This window comes from Gossypium hirsutum, chromosome D01 (genome assembly GCF_007990345.1).
Source record: "Gossypium hirsutum isolate 1008001.06 chromosome D01, Gossypium_hirsutum_v2.1, whole genome shotgun sequence".
Taxonomy (NCBI): Eukaryota; Viridiplantae; Streptophyta; class Magnoliopsida; order Malvales; family Malvaceae; genus Gossypium; species Gossypium hirsutum.
The window spans coordinates 54,480,618-54,503,436 of NC_053437.1; positions in this window are offsets into that span (position 1 = coordinate 54,480,618).

The window sequence follows — 22,819 nt, forward strand, 5'->3', positions numbered from 1 at the left end:
CATTCTTTCAATAGATGCTCTACTTATCGAGCCCTTATTTTCCAAGACCTCTTCATCATTATAGGGCATGATCCCTTTTTGCTGGCATAGTAACATCACCAATGATGGGAAAACCAAAATTCCAGTTTACCTTGTGATGCAATCAGCAATTTCCTGGTGGAGTATTGCACTAACATCAGTCTTTATGCCATTGAAAATTGAATGGATCAGGCACATTCAAATGAGGTTGACTGTGGTGCTGCGAGTAGAGGGCAGTAGCCTGCAGTTGACAAAATGAAACCAAATTTTTCTTTGTAGTGTCAGGAAGCGGCGGTGCATCGTATAATTCTTTTGGGGTGAACCCATCCACAATGCTCCTTTGACACTTAAATCCTTCACCAACAGGTCCCTTTTTTCGTCTCTTATATCCTCAATGAGCTCGTAGTGTTCATCTACATCCACTTTAATGTTGTACAGCTCATTGATTTTTTTAGCATCCCATGGGATTAAGCCTTCTCGAACAAAGATAAACTCTAACTCATGGTCATAAAAGTTAGTGTAAAACTCACGTACCAATGAAGGAGAATAACTTCCAAGATGTGTGCAAAAAGCCTCTCACTTCAGCTTAGAGATGGTTTTCTAGACTTGCTTACCCAAGTCTTGTTGTTGCAAAAGGAGAATGCCCTGTTTTGGGTGGAAGTTTCGCTTCAAAATGTTTTCTTGAAACCAGTCCTTCATCGCTTTCATTAAAAAGATCACCAGCTCATTTGTCTCCGTTGGTATGGAGGATTTTGGTTCACGAACTACAGTTTCAGAGGATCAGTGTTCTTCAACAGGCTTGGTGGCTTTCTTAGTTGATCCTCTCGTTCTTCCCATACTTTTTTTTATTTTGTGGAGTTAAGATGGTTTAAAGTTGTAAAGGCACGAGCTTAGGGAAGAGAAGGTGAATAAAAAATACTGCTTTGTATGTGTTACAGTTGGCATAGTGATGAGGGGGTTTATAGCGAGTAAAAGAAGAAGGTGGAAAGGCTTGACTTTTGTGAAGGGAAATAAAGCTGGCGGGAATAAATATGTCCAATGAGAATTGCACCCGTTCAGACAAATCAGATGGCTTGGTCACTTTTTATCAAATAGTGGGATGGTGAAAATTTTGATCTGCCCTTCATTCGTAGTGAGTCATACGTGACAGTATAATAGTATGAACTGCGTTGACAATAGAGCCCAAGTGCACGACAATGGTACCTAAGTATTCTGCAAATAAAAAGTAAAACAAACTTGAACGGAAACAAATATAAAATAAAATTACATAATAATAAATTCCATAAAAATTAAAATTTTTCAACCAATTTAATGGTCTCTGGCTACTTTTGACCAATATTCCCAAAATAATGTTTCAATCGCAAGCCATTCACTTTAAACTGGTGTTCATCATGTAAATCTTTGATTGTGACCTCACCATGAGGAAATAGTTCAACAACTTCGAAAGGTCCAGACCAACGAGAGTGCAATTTACACGGGTGCATTTTTAGTCTAGAATTGAATAATAAAACTTGTTGACCCGCGATAAATTGTCGCTGCAAAATAATTCTGTCATGCCATCGTTTGGTCTTTTCCTTGTAAATTTCATAGGCATTTCGCCTAAACTCCTCTAGTTCAATGGTACCCAACTGCCTTTTGTTTCTAGCAGCTTCATAGTCCATGTTCACTTGCTTAATTACCCACATTGCTTTGTGCTCTAGTTCAAATGGCAAGTGACATGCTTTCCCCAAAACCAATTGATACGGAAACATCCCTAATGGAGTTTTGTATGCTTTTCACAATGCCCATAAATCGTCATCCAATTTGGAAGACCAGTCTTTCCTCGAAGGGTTCACAACCTTCTCAAGAATGTTTTTAATTTTCCGATTCGATACTTCGGCTTATCCATTAGTTTGCGAATAGTAAGTAGTAGCCCTTCTATCAGTAACTCCACATCACTTCAGTGCGGCTGTCACTTGGTTGCAATGAAAGTGCATACCCTGATCACTAATCAATGCCTTTGGTGTGCCAAAGTGGGTGAGTATATGCTTATGAAAAAAATTAAGCACTGCCTTTGCATCATCCGTTGCGACTACAACAGCTTCAACCCACTTCGAACTTGGAAAGATAAATATTTCCAAATGAACTTGGAAATGGTCCTATAAAATCCATACCCCAGACATCAAACAATTCAACATCCATAATTGGCTGCTGCAACATTTCATTGCATAGGGATATAGAACCAGTGCGCTGAAACCTATCGCATTTATTCACAAAATTCTGGGCATCCTTGAATAATGAAGGCCAGTAGAATTTTGATTGGAGAACCTTAGTAGCAGTTCTCATTCCACTAAAATGACCTCCACAAGGAGCATCATGACAGTGCTTCAGGATGGAAAGCATCTCCTCTTCTAGATCACAATGTCGAATAATGTTGTAATTGCATACCTTGAATAAATATGGCTTGTTCCAGTGATACTTCACTACTTCACAAAGAAATCTTTCTTTTTTATGGCCTGTGACATCCAATGGGAGTTTTCCATACCATAGATAATTAACCAAATTTGCATACCAAGGGGGTTGCATCTACAACAAATAACTTCTCAGCTGGGAATGCGTCGATAATTTAAAGTATGTTTCCATCTTTGCTGCCAACTTCCAATCGAGACAAATAGTCTGCAACTTGATTCTCTAAACCCTTGCGGTCTTTTATCTCGATTTTGAATACTTGCAACAGTAAGATCCAGCGTATCAGTCTTGGTTTTGCATCCTTCTTCGCAAAAAGATATCTCAATGCCGAGTGATCAGTAAATACAGTAACCTTTGCAACGACAAGATAAGAACGAAACTTGTCGGAAGCAAAGACTACAACAAACTATTCTTTCTTTGTAGTGGTATAATCGATTTGAGCCTCTATAAGAGTTTTGCTAGCATAGTAAATGGTGTGAAATATTTTTCCCTTGCGTTGTCCTAGAACAACACCTATAGCAAATTCGCTTGCACCACACATAACTTCAAAAGGTTGGGACCAATCTAGTGCAACGATAATGGGTGCATTTACTAGTTGCGTCTTTAATTGAATAATGCATCTAGAAAAGCATCTTCAAAGAGGAATTTTCAATTCTATTCCAGTAATGGGCATAAGGGCTTTGCAATTTTTGATAAATCTCTAATAAATCTTCGATAAAACCCCACATGCCCAAGAAAACTGCATATACCTTTCATATTTTTCGGTGGAGGTAATTTCTCAATAATTTCCACTTTAGCTTTGTCTGCTTCAATGCCTTGACTAGAGATGCGATGGTTTAACACAATGCCTTCAGTTGCCATTAAATGACATTTTTCCCAATTTAGAACAAGATGTGTGTCTTCACATTGCTTCAATATTGTATCCAAATTGTCATTGCAATGATTAAAATCATTTCCATAGACTGAGAAATCATCCATAAAAACCTCTAAAGAATCTTAAATCATATATGAGAATATTGCTATCATGCACATTTGAAATGTTATTGGTGCGTTGCAAAGACTAAAAGGTATACGACAAAAAGAAAAAGTACCAAAGGGATAGGTGAAAGTAGTTTTCTCTTGATCCTTCGGTGAAATAGCAATTTGATTGTACCTAGAATAGCCATCTAAAAAGTAGTAATAGGCTTTTCCAGCAAGGCTGTCCAACATTTGGTCAATATAAGAAAGTGGGAAGTGGTCCATCCTTGTGGCAGCATTAAGTCTGCGATATACAGACTCGTCATCCTATAGGAATACATGTAGAAATTAATTCATCTTTGTCGTTGCTAACCATAGTGATGCCACTCTTTTTAGGAACACATTGCACTGGACTTACCCAACTGCTACTCGCTATAGGGTAAATAATTCTAACATTAAGCCATTTTATAATTTCTTTCTTCACAAATTCCTTCATATTCCCATTTAATCTTCTTTGTTGCTCAATCGATTGCTTGCCTTCATCTTCCAACTTGATCTTGTGCATGCAAAAAGATGGACTAATGCCTCGAATATCAGCAATACTCCAAGCAATAGCTCATTTATGTTGTTTAAGAATGTAGACCAATTTCTCTTCTTAAGTTACATCCAGTTTCACAGAGACAATAATTGAGAGAGTATTGTTATCACCAAGAAAGACGTATTTAAGATGAGTAGGAAGTGGTTTCAATTCCAGAGTAGGAGCTTTATCGATAGATGGCTTGAAAATCAGAGCTGTTCTGTTGGCTAAGTCTAGGGATTCAATCTTCCATCCATACTTGAGTTCAAAATTATTAGCTTTAACCATGCTGTCACAATTATCTAAGAATTAATCATTAGATGTCACTGCAAACTCCTTAGAAAGTATTGTGCTTTGGTCATTGAATTTTCCTCAATTAGATCACCTAGCACATCGACAATATGTCATTCTTCTTTATCCCTGCATTGAATAGATTTAAAAACACTGAAGGTAAGATGCTCATCATTAAGTCGCACGGCCAGTTCACCTTTGTAAAAATCAATAAGAGTTCGTTTGGTGGCTAAAAATTGTCATCCCAAGATTATGGAAACCTCATTGTCTGCCTCGCAGTCAAGTATGATAAAATCAGCTGGAAAAATGAATTTATCCACACGGACTAACATATCTTTGATTTGCCCTTCAGGTTGAGCCAAGGATTGATCAGCTAGTTGCAATGTCGATGCAGTAGGTTTCATGTGACCAATCCCCAACTTTCTGAAAGTAGATAGTGGCATTCAACTAATGCTAGCTTCTAAGTCATATAAAGCCTTGCCCAAATAATGGTTGCCAATTGAACATGGGATAGTAAAGCTCCCAGGATCTTTCATTTTAAGGGGCAACTTATTTATCAAAACAGCACTATAGCCTTCTGTGAGTGCAATAGTTTCCATATCATTGAGCTTTTTCTTCTTGGATAAGAGCTCTTTCAAAAATTTCACATAATTCAGAATTTGCCCAAGAGCATCTACTACAGGAATATTGACCTGAAGTTGCTTCACTATGTTTAGAAACTGTTGGTACTACTTATCCTACTCATTCTTCCTGAATCTTTGTGGAAAAGGTAAAGGTGGAGATACATCTGATTGCACCGACACCTTTGATTACATCGACAATTTCGATAGTAACATTAGGCATATGAGTGACATTTTGTGGAACTTCTTTATGTGGTACATCAAAAATTTCTTTAGATTCAACCTTTTCACTAGGGACCACTTCACTAGTATCTTGAGGTGCTACAATAGAATCAATAGTTGGCTCACCAGTTTGTTTACCACTCCTGAGAGTGATAACCTTGTAGTGTTCTTTCCCCCCCAGACTAGGATCTTTCATGTTAATAGGTAGTGTGCGAGTGGTCGAGTCATATGCTACTGCATTAAAGCCTTAAGAGCTGCTAATGGGTTGGAAGGAGAAGCTTCCGTGTACTATTATCATTGATGTTCTTGAACATGCTGATTTGGCATTAAAAAGTATTATGGCTGCGTCCGATTCTGGTGTGAATGCATCTAGCTTTGTTGTAGATGCATCTGAGTGTGCTAATTGTAGTTCTGCTGTTGTTGATTGTAATTCCCTTGTCTTTAATTATAATTTCCTTGAGTAGATATATTCCCATATCGAAATGTCGCAACATTTTGTCCAGCATTCTAAGTTCCCCAAGACTGTTCATTGAATGCAGAATTATTATATGAGGTGCCGTAAGAATTGTTGCGGATGTTACTGACATAGAAGGTATTCTCTACCTGTTGTGGACAATTTTCATAGCTATGGTTGTCACTAAAAATCTCACAACAAAAGAAAGGAACATCAACTTGTTGAGCGACTTATACAGGTGCAACGTCACTAGTCTCTTGCATATTTTATTATCATATTTGCAAGAGAAGAAACTTGAGCACTAAGTGTAGATATTGCTTTCAATTAATTAACTCCCAGAGTAGCTTTTGCTTGTCAAGCTCTAGAGATAGTTTATTGATAATCATTCTGAGCAATTCTCTCAAGAATTCCAATAGCATCATTATAAGTACAATCCAGCAAAGGACCATTGGCTGATTTGTCGACAAGATTCCTTGTTTGTGAATTCAGCCCATTATAGAAAATCTTAATTTGTGTTTCTTGTTGAATTTCATGCAAGGGACAATGTTGAAGTAAAGATTAATAACGTTCCTATATGGTGTGAAGATTCTCATCGTCCAGCTGATGATAAGCTATAATATCATTTTGGAGACGAGTGTTGATTGTCAGCGGGTTAAATCGCAAAACCAATTGTGTTGCAAGTGCATTCCAAGAAGTAATTGATCCAGCAGGTAGCCCAATGAACCAAGTACGAGCTCTTCCCTGCAAGGAATAAGGAAATAATTGCATCTTCAAAGCATCATCAAGAACGCCTTGTTGACTAAAGGAAGCACAAATCAATAAAAATGATTTAAGATGTTCTCGTGCATTTTTATGGGGCAGCCCAACATATTGCCCATTAGATTTTAGCATTTGAAACATTACTGGCTTGAGTTCAAAATTTCCAGCTTGGATAGCTGGTCGAACAACTCCCGGTTGTAAGTCATCCAAGACAGGTACTACAAAATCTCGTATAGTCTGTTTTGTAATTGAGTTTCTTACGGCAACGGTGGGTCATTAGCATTTTGGTTATGCATCAAAATTGATAATAAACTTTGAATTTCTTCGGGTCATACAACACCTAAAATAAAATGACAAAATAATGACAAAAAAGAAAACAAGTTAGTAACAACCAAATATTATGAAATAAAAACAAACAAAAATAAACATCAAACAAACACCATCCCCGACAACGACGCCAAAACTTGATGGCTGTTTAATGTCACAACAATAATATGTAAGCCTACATTGTCAATGCAAGTATAGTAGACAGATATGAGTCTGTCCAATATCGATCCCACGAGGATGGTTGTCTTTTGTCTATCAATGTCAGTGTAATAAATAGATAGAAATGAGATAAATTGTGAGAGTATTTTTCGAAGCAATAACTTGAAAACAATAAGATAAAGTATAATAATGATAAACTGGGATCCCCAATGTGAATATTCAATAGAATGTTAAGTGCTCACAAGGTAAAAAAGGATAGGTGATTGTCGATGCATTAAATTGTAATGAATATCTTACCAATCTTAACTTCTATATTTAATCTAAGACTTAAACATGCACATTAACCACACCTTCCGATGATAGCAATGGAACACTATTAAGAACAAGTGGATTAAATTCCTCTAATCCTCAAACAACTTTCGTTGTCATGCTTGTTAGCTTGAACTGTCACTGCACTTTCTAGTGTTAGTGACCACAATAACACTTCTATGCTACAAACATTCAAACCCAAATATTAAATAGTAGAAGCAAGATTGAATAAAATAACATTTAACCCAGAAATCATGTGTACTTCCGTACAAACATGAAATAGAAAGTAATCACCATTGTTTAGAAAAGAAGTATAAAAGAAACAAGTGGAGAATACTATTCCTAGACAATCTTGACTTCAATCTCACCTTTCCTTCTTGTGTCGCACTCAGGGCTCCTTGTCAGGAGCTGATCAGCATCCCTTTCATGTCGATTCACCTGTAGGAGGCTTAAGTCACCATAGCTGAAAAGCTTCAAAAGATATGTTGAAGAAGATAATCCCCCTAAACACCTCTCTCCTTTTCACGTGAATATAAATATTTCTCCAAATAACATTAGTGTTCTTTCATCAAAATCATGCTGCCTTTGTACGTACAAGTTGGTTGTACTAGACTGGACAGCTCACACCATTTTTTTCTTATTTGAACAACTGTCAGGTGCGGTGACAATTCTGGGCACAATCTAGAAATACTCATGCAGCGAATCAGTACCAAAACATGACAAAATTAAGGATAAATAGGATAAGATCCACTAAGTTATAAAATGCAATTTATTGAAATAAAAATGCTAAAATATATGCTAAATATAACTAAATGGGGACAAATTAACCAATAAGTAAGGAGAAAATATATGTTCTTTCTTGTACTATCAAATGCTAAGTGAAGTATTTAAATAACTGCAATTTTGTAAATTGTTTTATTAAATATTAAGTATTGTGTGTAGTAACACCTGAGATCTAGATTCGATGAATTAGATCAGGTTGGGATATTACAAGTTAGTATCAGAGCTCGATTTAGTCGATTTTTGGACAATTAGTGTGGAAAGGAGCCCTATATGCATAATATGCCAAACCTGATTAAGTTCTTCAACTATGACGAATTTTCTTATTGTTGTGAAATATGTATGTCATATTAGTATAGTGTAATGTTGTAATAAAGAGGCAAGGGAAAGACAAAATAAGGTTTCATTAATGAAGTGGGAAAACACTAAAGAATTGATGGAAAAGAAAAGTACAACATTTAATAAATAAAAGTTTTAATCCCCTCCATTGGCTTGGTCGATGGGGTCAGTTGGGCCTCTTCTATTAGAGAAGGATCTTTCAGATTTTGATTTTCATCTATTGAGCTTTCATCATTTGAAGCTTGTGGCGTAGTATGAATGATAAAGTCATCTGATTGTTTTCACTCACTTTGAAAGACTTCCCATTTTTTTGCGCTTAGGGTGCTAAACGTTAAAGTTTAGTGACTTAGTAGAAATGCCTCTTAGACAGTTGAAATCGACGTGACTAATATCAAGATCGCCTGTAGCCACTTGGGCGTGTAGAATCAGATTTGATCTCTATTCTAACAGAGCATCATTAAGATTCTTTTTGGAATCCTCTTGAAATTTTTTGAAGTTTTCTTCATGGAACCAACGTAGATTTTCTAACTCTATTTTGTAACATTGTTCCTGAGCTTTGAGCTTCTCTTCTGAAGCAGATTTTTCTCTTTTCAGTTGATTGACCTCCTTTTAAAAATGCTCACACTCAGTCTATGCATATTTACATTTACCCTTAAAATTTATGACATGGGTATATAGTTTTCCAATCAAATTGGTAAACTCTTGATATTTTGGCATAGTTGAGCTGAAGAGTCCTCGCCAGTTTTTACAGCCTTTTCTAACTCTGTGATTCTATTATTATAATGATTACTAGTATCTTTGAGAGCTATACTTCAAAGAATGTGTTCTATCGATAATGTTTGGAAAATTTTTACCATGAGGGAAAGAGGAGATCCTTCAAATTTGGAAGAAAGGTAAGAAGTGAAAGCCTACCTTAATTGTTAGGATACTAAATTCTGGTGTTGTTGAAAAATAGAACTCAGTGAGACAGAAGTTACACTTGACTTCATAAGATTACGCCAAGGAAAAATCCCTTCTATGGATTGTTGATTGTTAAAAAGAGTGATTGATTGAATTTAAGGTATTGCTTTTAGGGGTCTCTCGGTTAGTGGTGGATCGGATATATGAATTGGAGAGACTGTATGAGGAACTGATTTTATGGTTGAGTCTGCCAGCATATGTAGTGTGAGAACTGGAGATTTGTGAGTAATAGTGGTAGTAGGCTCATTACCAGATTTATGTCATATTAAAGGAGAGCACTCACTACTTTCAGTCTCTTGAGTACTTTCCTCCAATCTGCCCTTTTTCTTCAATTTCTTTGATGTTACCTTACTTGATAAAACAATAGTAGTCTTCCCCTTGGTTCGAGCTTCTTTAATAATAGTGGAAATGTCCATGTTCTGGGTAGGGACAAGTACAGTACGTGAATGTGAAGAAGAACCTATATCATCAACAGGAGAATTAGCCTAATTTGAAGATGAGGTAAAAGTTGTAATAGGATTATTTTTAATGTTCCAATTGCAAGGGATAAGATCACAAATGCTATAAAATAGAAAGGAGGTTCTCTTTTACACCCTAATAAGATGTGTTCTAATTCATTATCTTAATTGTAAGGCCATGTTAGAGTATGCCCAAAGATCAATCATGAGATGGTTGTAAAAACATACTTGATTTATCATGTTTATTAATATAAGGAATTACCATTATTATTTCAGTTTCTTTTCTATGTGTATAAATAAATTGTTTTATAATAATGTCCTAAGAATAATGTGATCATTCTTAAAAGATCCTTAGTCAAGTATTATTGTTGGATAGGACAACGATAATGCATTAAGACTGACATGTAGTTGATTGATGATAAAGAGTTGCCATTAATATGGAATGTCAGAATCGATGCATGAACATGTGTGTTAGAGAACAACATATTGGACTGACCCATTATGATTATGTTTCTTGGATTATTATGTAATTGTCACGACATTACTCATAGTGATTAATATGTATATGATCCTCAGACTTGAGATCATCATAATCCCAACATCGTGAGTAGTACATTTTGATACAGTCAAACATACACCGTAACTGGTTGTTCTATAAAGGCTGATGTTGGATATACCATAATCGATGTAGAGGGATATGGTTTGTCGATATAGAATAAGTCCCTCCTACATAATGGGAGTAATATCTTAGGCCACTTGATTAAGTGAGACTAGAAATGCATGGCCATGCTCAAATAAGTTGATATGAGATGTCATACTTATTTGTATATCGTAGTCTACTTTAGATATCAAGGAACATGGAATGGACTATACAAGTGTGACTATTCCATGACTTGTGTCCAATCCAGAGATAAATGACTTAAGGATTATTGCATAAAAGGTTAATCATAAAAAGGTTATGTCGAATCATGATCTCTTGTGACTTAGGTAGCAATGATGCATTGCTAGATGCCACTCATTGTTTGTAACATTGGAATCGTTCTAGTACTACTGCTAACGTTACAGGAACCTAGAGGGTCACACCCTATAGTTGAAATGAACGGAATAAACCATAGTTGGTATTGTTTTTGGGTGTCGCTTAAATTAAATTAATTATAGAATTAATTTACTTCAGTAATCAAATTTCCAATACATTATGCACAAGGTTGTTGTACGCATAATGAGGACATGAATTTGGTTAGCATATTAATTTAAATAAATATATGGTTTGCCAAAATTATATTATAATTAATGTAATTATAATTTTTGGTTTAAAATATTATTATATTTATTTAATTCCTAAGAACCTAAAAATAAAAAGATATATAAGAATCTCATTATTCTTTGTTTTGAGGGTCTAGCAGTCGTAAAAAAATCACTTTAAAAAATGTTTTAGGGATTTCTTCCATTCATAGTGAATTGGGTGGATTACATAGAGGTCGGAGTCTCGATAGATTGCGGCTTGGTTCGACTGTAGATCAGACTACACGTTGTTGAGAAGTTGCTGTCTACTTAGAAAAACATTAGGTAAATTCGTAACCTTTTTCACCTCGATTCGTACCTCACACATGGATCCGTGCTTAGGATCACTGATTTTTAAATTTTTCGCTGCGCCGTAGGGGTGACGATGATCCAATAGGCCAAGCTTTAAAAGCAGAAGGCACCATGAGATCATCTAACCACTTTGTAGACTCATTTGATCTGTAACCATTTGGGCTTCAATCTTGTAAGCAATATTGAAATACATTTCTAACTAAAATGTTGATTCTACAACATAATTATAAACAAGAGTTAACTATACAACTAAAACCCAAACTTATTAAAAAACCCTAATATTACATGTTGAACAAATGTGTCAACCCCAACCGACGAATAAAGATCAAATAGCAAGAAAGCAAAAAATAATGTTGAAATAGGGAGCAAATGAAAAATAGGAGGGGGCGATATGGCAGACAAAATATAGTTGCAAAATAAAGAACATGAATAGAAAAAGGAATGGAAGAAAAAAAAAGCAAATCAAATTGCCAAAAGTAGGAGAAGAATGGCGGCATGAAAAATGGGACTAAAGAAAAGAAAAAGAAATGTGGGGGGTTTTGTTAGGTTTGGAAATTATTATTAAATTTCTATTTGTTTGAAACTAAAAGAGATAACCACCTAAAGGTTAAAAATTAAAGAATACCAATCTAATTCCATAACTGAACAAATATTTAAATTAAATCCAAACTCATCTCCTTTTTTAACAAAAGACTAAAACACTGCAACATGCCCGCGAAGGGGTTCAAACTCACGACCAAGGTGTTCCAAATAAGAGTCTAAACCACTAAAGCAAATACATAATTTATGATAGAATTTGGCAAATCAAATATTAAAATTTTGGGTCATTTCATTTTGTAAGCTCCATTTAAGCCCAATATTCTATGAATGTGATGTTTTTGATCATATAAATGATGTTCAAAGACCCCTTATAGAATTTTGAATGGATATATCATGATTCTTGATACGAGTCTTAAGGCCCTATTTTAGACTCGTGGATGTGATGGGCTCACACTACCTCAAGGCCCAACAACAAGATTAAAGGCCAAGCAAATCAAACCAAGATTCAATCAAATGCAATATGTTAGGATGAATCTTTTTCAGGGAATGAGGAATGATACTCCATTTTTTAATATTGATATTTGTATTCTACTATCGATCTGGTTTAGTAATGGTATAAAGTAACATTGCACTCGAGAATAACATTGCATGCCGTTAAATTTACAAAAGTGATTTGAGTTAGATCAAACCCTCTAGCCATTCTTAATGCACCTCTCTCTCCCACAATAGCTAATTCATGAATTTGCGTCCAAAGATGAACTCCTTGAGAATAAAATGAAAGAGCTCCCATTGAACCTGCCACTCGAAATGTGAAATTAGTGTACATAACTGTAGTGAACATGACATGGTCTCGACTAGATGATACATAGAGTCCTTGAGCATTTCCAATCAACGTTGATGTTGGTTCAGGCCCTACAGATAATGGGTCATCAATTGCAAACAAACTGCCAACCTCGAACGAGGATGTCTATCTGATGTTCGGATGGGCTATCATGATTGTACTAGGGTTTTCAACACTGAGGGTATCATGAAGGAAGAAGTGGAGTCGGGTCCTCTTTTCTGCCCGCTAAACAGCTCACATAACAAATTCAAAGTAGTATTTACCATAGACAGGCGCTATGGTAAGGAAAAATATCACTGCCAATGCAAATATCATGGCCATGTGCTAGACCATGTGGATATCGCGATTTGCAGTCTAAACACACGGGAAAACACAATTTTTATGTTTTTTTGGGAATTTTAAGACCTATATATGACAAAGATAAGAACAGGGGAGCAAGCCATTAAAGAATATTGAAGAGAACAACTAGGAAAAAAACATTGAAGCCAACTCTGAAGTAGATTTCCACCAAGATTGAAGATCTCCTTTTTATTTCTTCGAAGTTTATTCTGAGTTTTATTTTTTCTTGTGGTTATACTGTCATTGAGATGTTTTTATTTGCAATTATGAATTAATTTTCTAAATACCTAGGGGAGATGAACCCTATGATGAATTCAATCTTTTGATTTCTATTTTACGCAATAAATACTTGGATCTTGTTCTCAATTTTGTGTGCTTAATTCTTGGTTTAATGTTTTCGAATTATTAATCCATGCTTGATGTGGATGAATAGAGGAGGAAAAGTCCCTGTTTAAGAGTAGATCTACCATAATGTAATAGAGTTGCATGCAATCCTAGAAATAGAATGACATAAATCTACCGAAAAAGAGTCAAATCTAATAGGGGGATCCATAGATTGAGTTAATGCGACAATAAGGTTAGAGCAAACCCTCTTGCCATCCTAAAAACATCTCTCCCTCCCACAATAGCTAATTCACGAACTTTATCTAGAAACAAATTTCTTGAGAATAAACTAAAAGAGCTCCTATTGAACCTGCCACTCTTAAATGTAAAATCGGCGTACATAACTAATGTAAAGACAACAGGGTCTCGATTGGATGATACGTAGAGCCCTTGAGTATTTCGAATCAACGCCAATGTTGGTTCAGGCTCTAGAATAAGGGGGTCATCAATTGCAAATAACCTGCCAAAATGGAACGAGGACGCCTGCGTTATAGTGGGACGGGCTATCATGACTGCACTGGATTTTTCACCACTAAGGGTATCATGAAGGAAAAAGTGGAGTGAGGTCATCTTTTACGTCAGCTGAACAGCTCGCATAACAGTTTCCGAGCAGTATTGCCCATAGTCTACTGTTATGGTGAGGAAAAATGTAATTGTCAATGCAAATATCTTGTGTTCTTTCTCCATCTTTCATCTCAATATTTTTACCTAACTCAATTATATTTGGTTTTGTGCTTCTTTGTTGTATACACCTCACAAACTACTTCATATAGAATTTGGGTTGGATGCTTATTACACATTTCCATATTAAACTATTTTGTGAAGGTCTTAAATTAAAAGTTCTCTCATTTTCTTTCCATAAATAGGTCAAATGAATTATAGAATACATAATCTTATTGGGTATTTCCACATTGGCATAAGACTAAATCACTAGTTAAAGTAGAATATAAATCAATCTAAAATATTTTCATATTTTTTAATTGTTAATATATGTTGCACCGGTGACGTATAATTTTATACACCCAAAAGAATAAGATAATATATTTCAAAGGCTTTATTATGAAATTAAGCCAAAAAAAGGGGATAATATATATTTTTTTCTCAATCAAAGATATTATTAAAAAGTCCAAAGTGAAATATAATTGAAATGTATCAAAACGATACTAGCAAGGCCTAGGACAAAAGTAGGAGGTGAAGATGAATTAAAACCATGCAAGGAATATTCAAAGTCTATCTAAACCCAATTTGGCAAGTCCATTAGTTAGGCCATTAGCCTCCCTTTGCATATGGATGAAACGAACATCTCCTATCTCATTATGAAATGCGTCAATGTCAGAAAACACCTTCCAGAACCTCCAAGTCCTTTGAATAGGATTCAAAATCCATTTAACATAGTTTAGAGAATCGGTCTTAATAACAAGATGTGTCTTGCTAATCCACGGAAAAGAACAAAATAAATGTAAGGCAATTGGCATTCCCATCAGCTCGACTTCAGTAGGATTCAATGTTCCAACTTGTCCCTAAAACACACCTCGAACCAACCCCTCGTGATCCCTCTTTACTCCCCTACACTAGCATAAATAGAACTTGCCCTACAATTACCATCAACATTAAATTTAAACATTCCAACAAAAGGAACACTCCATTCCACCCTTCGATTGTTACGAGTAGTTGCCAAGATAGAATGAGGATACACCACCATCGTTCCTCCTGTACATTGAAAGGGTATAATATTTTATGCATTGTCGGTACATAAGTCTCATCCAGAATCATTGTACCACATTAAGCCACCTCATTAATGAATAAAATAATAAAATATTTGAGGACTTATAAATAAATACTATTATTTTTTAATTATAATTAAAATTAATAACAATTTTTATTTTCTCAACTCATTCCCGATATATCAACATAGCAAAACCTTTCTAAACAATTGTTTGTTGATTACATATAACTATTTGCTATATTGATTTACTGGGGTTGAGAAAATAAAAATTTAATTGATTTTAATTATAATTAAAAAAAACTTACAAGTATTTATTTATAAGTTGTTAGATATTTTATTATTTTTCTCATTGATGATGTATTTTAATATAATTCATTGATGGTTTATGAGATTTATGCATCAATGGTGCTTCAAATATTTTTTTTTATTTGTTTATATGGATGGCACCGCTAAAAAACTCCATAAAAGAATAGAAGTTTTTTTTTTTGAAGTATTACAAGTACAATCAAAATATAAATACATATTTGAATAATAACAAGTGTCAAATTATTACAACACAATCTATTTGAAGAATCACAAAGTAGAATCAAATCATTATAGCACAATTGAACTAAGGACTGGTATAGTTCAGACTAAAGCTAACAAACTGGAAAAAACTCCATATATGGTAGCTGCACATGGTGGGACTACGAGACCCACACACATAGTTGTGAATAGTGGGTCTCAAACCTGGGTACTTAAAACATAGGTTAATCAACTTTTAATTTCAAAAATGGATGTCCTCATACTTAGAAATTTTTCTCAAATGAGATGTGTGCGATTTTGGGTTTAATTCAATCATAGTAGCTACAGGGACGGTAGTTAACGAATGTTTATACATCAACAATTCAAATATCAGGTCTTCTAGTATTTTATCTAGTGCGATACATAAATTTAGTTATATGTATAAATAAAATATATAATATTTATTTGTTAAAAATTTGTTGTAAAATTTATTAAATTTAAAAATATTATAGTTACTTTGAAAACGTATATATTATAACTAAAATAAAATAAAATAAAATAAAATAAAATAAAATAATATATGTTTTAGAACCGCTGTATTTTGTATTATCATCCATATGTACTGATTTTAATTTAATTTTAAAATATTTTGTCAAGCCAAATAAGAAGAGGAACAACTTTATTTTTTTTAAAATAAAGTGTTTCAAAAGTATTTTTTTAATATGTATTGAAATGTGAGTATAACTTAATTTAAATTCAAATTATAAAAATGTTCATTAATTGTAAGTGTCAAAAGTAATTTATTTTAGCCTCATTCTTAATGTAGTTTTTGGATGATTATGTGCCATTAATTGTTAATTATATTCCTAATGCTTTATATTCATGTTTTGATATTTAATAGGGTGTTTGGGAGCAATATAAGTGAAAAACTGGTAGAAATTAAAATTTTGGAGCATTTCAGAAGTTGTGCACATGCAACAAATTTTCACACATGCAATCCACATGGCTATGTGGATTCACACGGTTGAGTGTCCAGTGTGTGTCAATCTCGGGAGTTGTGTGGACTGAAGATAGTAGGTTACCATTTTTAGGGTTATGATTTTTAGTTTTTTTAGCACTTTAAGAGGAGATAAATATAAAAACAAAAAGAGGGAAAGAAAGCAACCACCAAGGCAGAGGACAAAATTACCTTGAGAACAGCGTTGAAGTCAATTTCCAAGCAATTTTGCACCAATATTCAAGAGTCCAAGTTTATTTTTAAGGGAGTTATCATGGATTTCTTTTGTGCTAGTGGTTATATTGTAGTTTTGGTGTTTACTCTTGTCATTATGAACTAATTCTCTTAATACCTAGAGGAGATGAACACTAGGATGGACTCTATTGTTTGATTTTCATTTTTATGCAATAAAATCTTTGTATTATGAAGCATTATTAAACTTTACTTTTTTAGTCTTACTATTAGATTTTTTTATTAGACAATCAATTGGACTCATTAATGGTGCAGCGTAACATTGAACTTGAGAACAACATCGCCTGTCATCAAATTTACAGAATTGGGTCAAATGAATTTTAAGATAAATAATTTGATGGTGATCAAATCGGGCAATTCACCAATAAAAGCGCTTTTTTTCCAAAAATTACCGAAATGGACCCATTATTTTATTATTTACCGGAATGGTCCTTTTCCGGGAAATTGCGTCCACGTCAGCGCGTTGTCAGTGCACGCGCCAGGACATTGCGTCCACGTCAGCAACTCGCGCTGACATGGACTCGATGTCCTCCGCGCTTGAACAGTACCCAACGGTCAAAAATTTGACCGTTGCCCCCCCTAACGGTAAAAAAAACTATAAATACCCCACCCCTTTTTATTTTTCACAAACAAATCCTCTCTCATATTTCCTCTCAATTCCTCTCAATTTCCTTCCAAAATTCTCTCAATTTCCTTCTAAAATTCTCTCAAATCTATATTTAATTTCAATTTCCTCTCAATTTCCTTCAAAAATTCTCTCAAATCCATATTTAATTTCAATTTCTTCTCAATTTCCTTTTTTAAAATAATTTTAAATTTTTTTATATTTTTATAAATCGTAAAAATTTGTCTGATTTCATCAATGGCCGGATCATTGACTCATTTTGATAGGCATCACATATCGGTGGAACAAATGACAATGGTAAGTGTTAAATTTAATTTTTAAATATTATTTAAGAATTTTTTATTTATGCATATTTAGATAATTATTAATTTATTAGTCCGAAGATCGGGTACTGGAATGCAATATTCGGAATATGCATGCTCTCCATCACCGTTGGTAGAGAACTACTTGCGGGAAGCGGGTTTTTGACACGTGCGACGGTGGGCCGGGGGTGCAAGTTGGACCCGAAACTGATCAGTGCGTTGATCGAGAGGTGGAGACCCGAGATGCACACATTCCATCTTCCATGTGGAGAGTGCACTATCACTCTAGAAGATGTTAGTCTGCAGTTGGGATTGCCGGTGGACGGGCACCCAGTCACCGGGTCTATCCAATCTAGCAATTGGGAGGCGGTGTGCTACAAGCTTTTGGGCGCTATTCCGGAGAAAATGGAGGGAGGTAAGGTCGAGATGGGCTGGTTACGTGACACATTCCCTGATCTAGATGAAGATACAACCGAAATTGAAAGAATCCGATATGTTCGGGCATACATTCTTCAATTAATTAGAGGTTATTTGATGCCCGACACGTCACGGAGCCGCGTACATCTAAGATGGCTGCTAAAACTCGTTGATTTTAGAGTAGTCGGTGAATTTTTTTGGGGGTCTGCCGTATTGGCAACATTATATCTGGAGATGTGCGGGGCGACGCGACCGAGGAGAGCAAACATCGGAGGTTACTTGTCACTACTGCAGTCATGGGCACGGTTTTGGTTTCCATTTCTACGTCCTCGAGTAAACCACCCATATACATTCCCACTCATAACGAGGTAAATTTTATTATATTACATTTTACAATTATTATGTAGATTTTTAAAAATATAAGTATGCTAAAAATTTATTTAATTAGGTCGAACCATCCGGCAAGTTATGCTCGATTACCGTCCTCTCTTGAAGATATACGGCTTCTATTGGACCAATGGTCGGAAGCAGAAGTAAGTATTATTGCAAATAGATATTTCCATACATTCGCTATTTGATTGATATTTAGTATTTAGTATTTAGTATTATGTATGTATATAACTAATACTTCTATCATGTTCATATAGTTTCAATGGACACCATACGAGGATCTAGCAATTCGGGCAGTAACCCCGGAAGAGTTTTTACAAAATCCACAAGCTTGGCACGTGAAAGTCATGTTGGTCAACTACACAACCGTGGAGCCACACCAGAAAGACAGAGTGCTACAACAGTTTGGATGTAGACAACCGATTCCGGTGGATCCTGAGGTGTTTGACGATCAACACAAAGTCGACCTTCAGCAATTAAATACGGATTGGCCGAGATACTGGTCTGAGTACACAGAAATGTGGGAAGATCGGTATGAATATCTACCTACTCCGGAACAAATCATCGTTCCTGAGTTATCGTGTGTTCCAGAATACATGCCATGGTTTAGGATCCATGGCAAGCTGTATTTACTGACGCCAGAGGAGAGGCAGCGGCAAATACGTGTCGAAAGGGTAAGGTGCGGGCCTCTAAATCCAAGACGATAAGACGAAGGCAGCCCCTCAATGAGGCCCAGACATTCACCCAGCTCATCATCAGCAGCCATGCAATCACCAGGCCCAACGAGAGCACTGACGCAGTCACCCGACGCAGTAGTTCAATCGATGATAACCACGCAACCGCCTTTTCAAATGATGCCAGGTGCGTTTCCTAGCCTTTATATGTACTCTAACCCTTATATGTATCCTTTTCTGAGTCCTATGGCAGGTTGGAGCCAAATGCCACATTCCTCCCTTATTTGGGGTAACATCCTCAATAGCATTCAAAAGGACTTTAGCAATTTTGCAGAGAGCAATGATTAGGGAAGGGAAATTTAGACTGCTCACATTCTTTTTTTGCACACCGATGCACCTCATGAAAAATAACATTGCCGATGTCGATTTTCCTACCCATGCTGATTGAATGCAATAGTAGCATTTGTTCCTTAGATATTGTGGATTTGTGGTTAGATGACATTAACCTACTCTTGAAGATGTGATACCGGACCTTACAAATGGGCTTTAGTAAAATCCTCTTGACCGTGTGACATTCTTGGTTGGACTTGATTTAAACCTTTAGCATTAATATTTTCACTGAATGGGGTGCGCTCGTCTTGAACATATTTCAACCCAAATTGGGCATTGGTTCTATCTTCATCAAATGGGACCGATGTTCCCCAAACATAAATGAAGGGATTGTCAGGGGAAGTTATATGTGCATAGAATTCTCGAACAGCTTTTCCTAAAACATTTTCCGGGTGGAAGTAAAAGATTTGCTAATTGTGAGTTGCCGTAATAGATGAAACTGACTTGTCATAACCCATAAGTGGCTCACCCTTAAAGAAAAAAACTTGCTCAAAGTAGAATGGTCTCTTGGAAATTTTGTTGTCATATTTCAATGCAGCAACATTATTGAAGAAAGTTTTCGGTTGGTTGGCACCTGTCTGAGAAGATTTGACACCCTTAGAAGTTGTTTTGACTATTACCATTAACTAGTCTTGAAGAATCCTTGTGAGTTTTTTATAGTCTAAACAAGAAAATGGTTTGCGAAACTACTTCAGAGAAGTTAGAAGTTTACAGTTCAAGAAGGGATGAAAGGGAGGTTATGAAAGATGAAAAGGAAAACGTTATGCAACAATAAGTAAATGAAAGAGTGTTGGCACTTGGAAAGATGTAAATGGGGGTAATGGGTTGGGCGGTCTATAGAAACTTATGGAGCAAGTAGTGTGAAAGAGAGGGAAGAGGGAAAAGTAAAAAGGGTTTTGGAGGGAACCCTAGAATAACATGGCCCTAAAAATTTTTTGGCACTTTCTTCATGGGCTTCCCAATCAGGATAGGATCTAGTTGTACAAAATCTTTTCCTTGGACTTTTTCTCTCTTTTCAACCTACATTTTCTCCTGCTTCAATGTCCACTTACCTATTTTGCTACGGTATAATTTTCTTCTAGATTTTTTTTGCAAACACCTTTTGGTACTACATCTATTGTGCTTGCATCTTCATTCTTTCTTTGCAATTCCTGCAAAATCTATACAATAATAAAAAATATAACCAGAATTGAAAATATCATCAAGTACTTAAAGATGAAAACCATAAAAACAAAATTAAAGTAAAACAAATAAAGAAAATAAAGATAGGAAAGAGATGTTAAGCTTAAACATCTCTAAGGTCAATGGATTGTTTGTCTCGATTTACACGAGCACCCCAGTAGTGTTTAAACATTTTCGTGTCTCCTTGATAGGTTGCTTGTTCTCTGACAACAATCGCATGTCTTATAAAATTCATGGGCGTCTTTGAACAAATTCGGCCAATAGAACCCAGATTGGAGTACCTTTACTGCAGTTCTTACTCTTCCAAAATGCCTTCCATGTGGGGTTGAATGACAATGTTGCAATACACTGTTCATCTCTTTATCAGGAATACATCTTTGAATTATTTGATTAGCATATTACTTATATAGATAGAGCTCACCCCAATAGTAGAATCTTGCATCATTCAAGAATTTCCATTTGCCCTGGCTATTTAGATCAGGTGGCAACAGTCCACTGATCAAAAAGTTTACAATATCGGCATAACAAGCCACTTCCATGACAATTAACAACTGCTCGTTTTGGAAATCATCCTTAATAAGCTTGATATTTCTATCTTCATTTCTAGCTTCTAATCTTGGTAAATCATCTTCAACTTGATTTTTAGTTCGATTTCTTTCTCGAATCTCCAAATCAAACTCTTACAGCAAGAGTATCTACCAAATTAGTCTTGGCTTTGCATCTTTCTTAGCCACTAAATACTTGAAGACAGAATGGTTTGTGTAAATCGTGACTTTGGTACCAACTAAATATGATCAGAATTTATCGAATGCAAATACCACAGCCAATAATTCCTTTTTGGTGGTGGTGTAATTAAGCTGCGCATTAGTTAGAGTCTGACTGGCATAATAGATCACTTGAAATATTTTTGTCTTTCCTTTGATCCAGTACTACTCCCACGGCATAATCACTAGCATCACACATGAACTCGAATGGCAATGTCCACTCAGGAACTACTATAATCGGTGCAGCCACCAATCACTTTTTTAACTCTTCAAAATAAATGGTTTATTTTGTTCCAACAAGGCGCATAAGGGATTAGAGATTTTGGAAAAGTCTTTGATAAATCTCCTATATAATCCAACATGCCCTAAGAAACTCCTAATTTCCTTAACACTCGTTGGACAATGCCTTATCAATTTCGATTTTTTCCTTGTCAATGGTCGTGCAGCCAGCCCATGTGACATAGCCCAGGACGTGTTGGCTTTCGAAAAATGGGACACACGGTCGTGTCCTAGCCCATGTGTCAAACAATGTAAAACCTGTAATTGAAAATAAGATGACACACGACTATGTGACAGCCCGTGTCTCAAGCCGTTTGCTCCAAATGTAGCCCCTAAAACAAGACAACTCAAGGTCTATGCTTGTACACCAAGACATACCTTCCTCCCACACATTCACATAACCTAACACACCTTAACACTCACAAACATACCATTTTAATCTTCCTATATATTCCAAACAATGTGTCATTCAAAGGCACCACAATTCATTCAACAAAACCATTCATGATTAAGATTTCAATATCACACTTTAACTGTATAACATATATACATCATGAACAATTACTTTTAAATCCATACCACCACAACTTACCAAGTTAGCTAGGTATAACCAGATGATCGCATTCAAAAGTGCCTAAACAAAAACCAAACAACATATATACAAATGGTACCAACAAATCCAAACATACCTAATGGCCTCATTGACATCAAGCCCTATACACTTATACAGTATACGTTTACAAGCCAAAACACAAAGGGATTAAACACATTCAAATTTTGCACAACTCATAACATTATCAAATTGCTATAGTAACAAACAAGCTTTATACCTGCCAAAACAAATATATCAATTAACCATTTCTTTCATAATTTCAAAGACCATGCACAACCATTAACAAAAGGTATTAGGGAATACACAAGCTTGGCACAACCCAAAACATA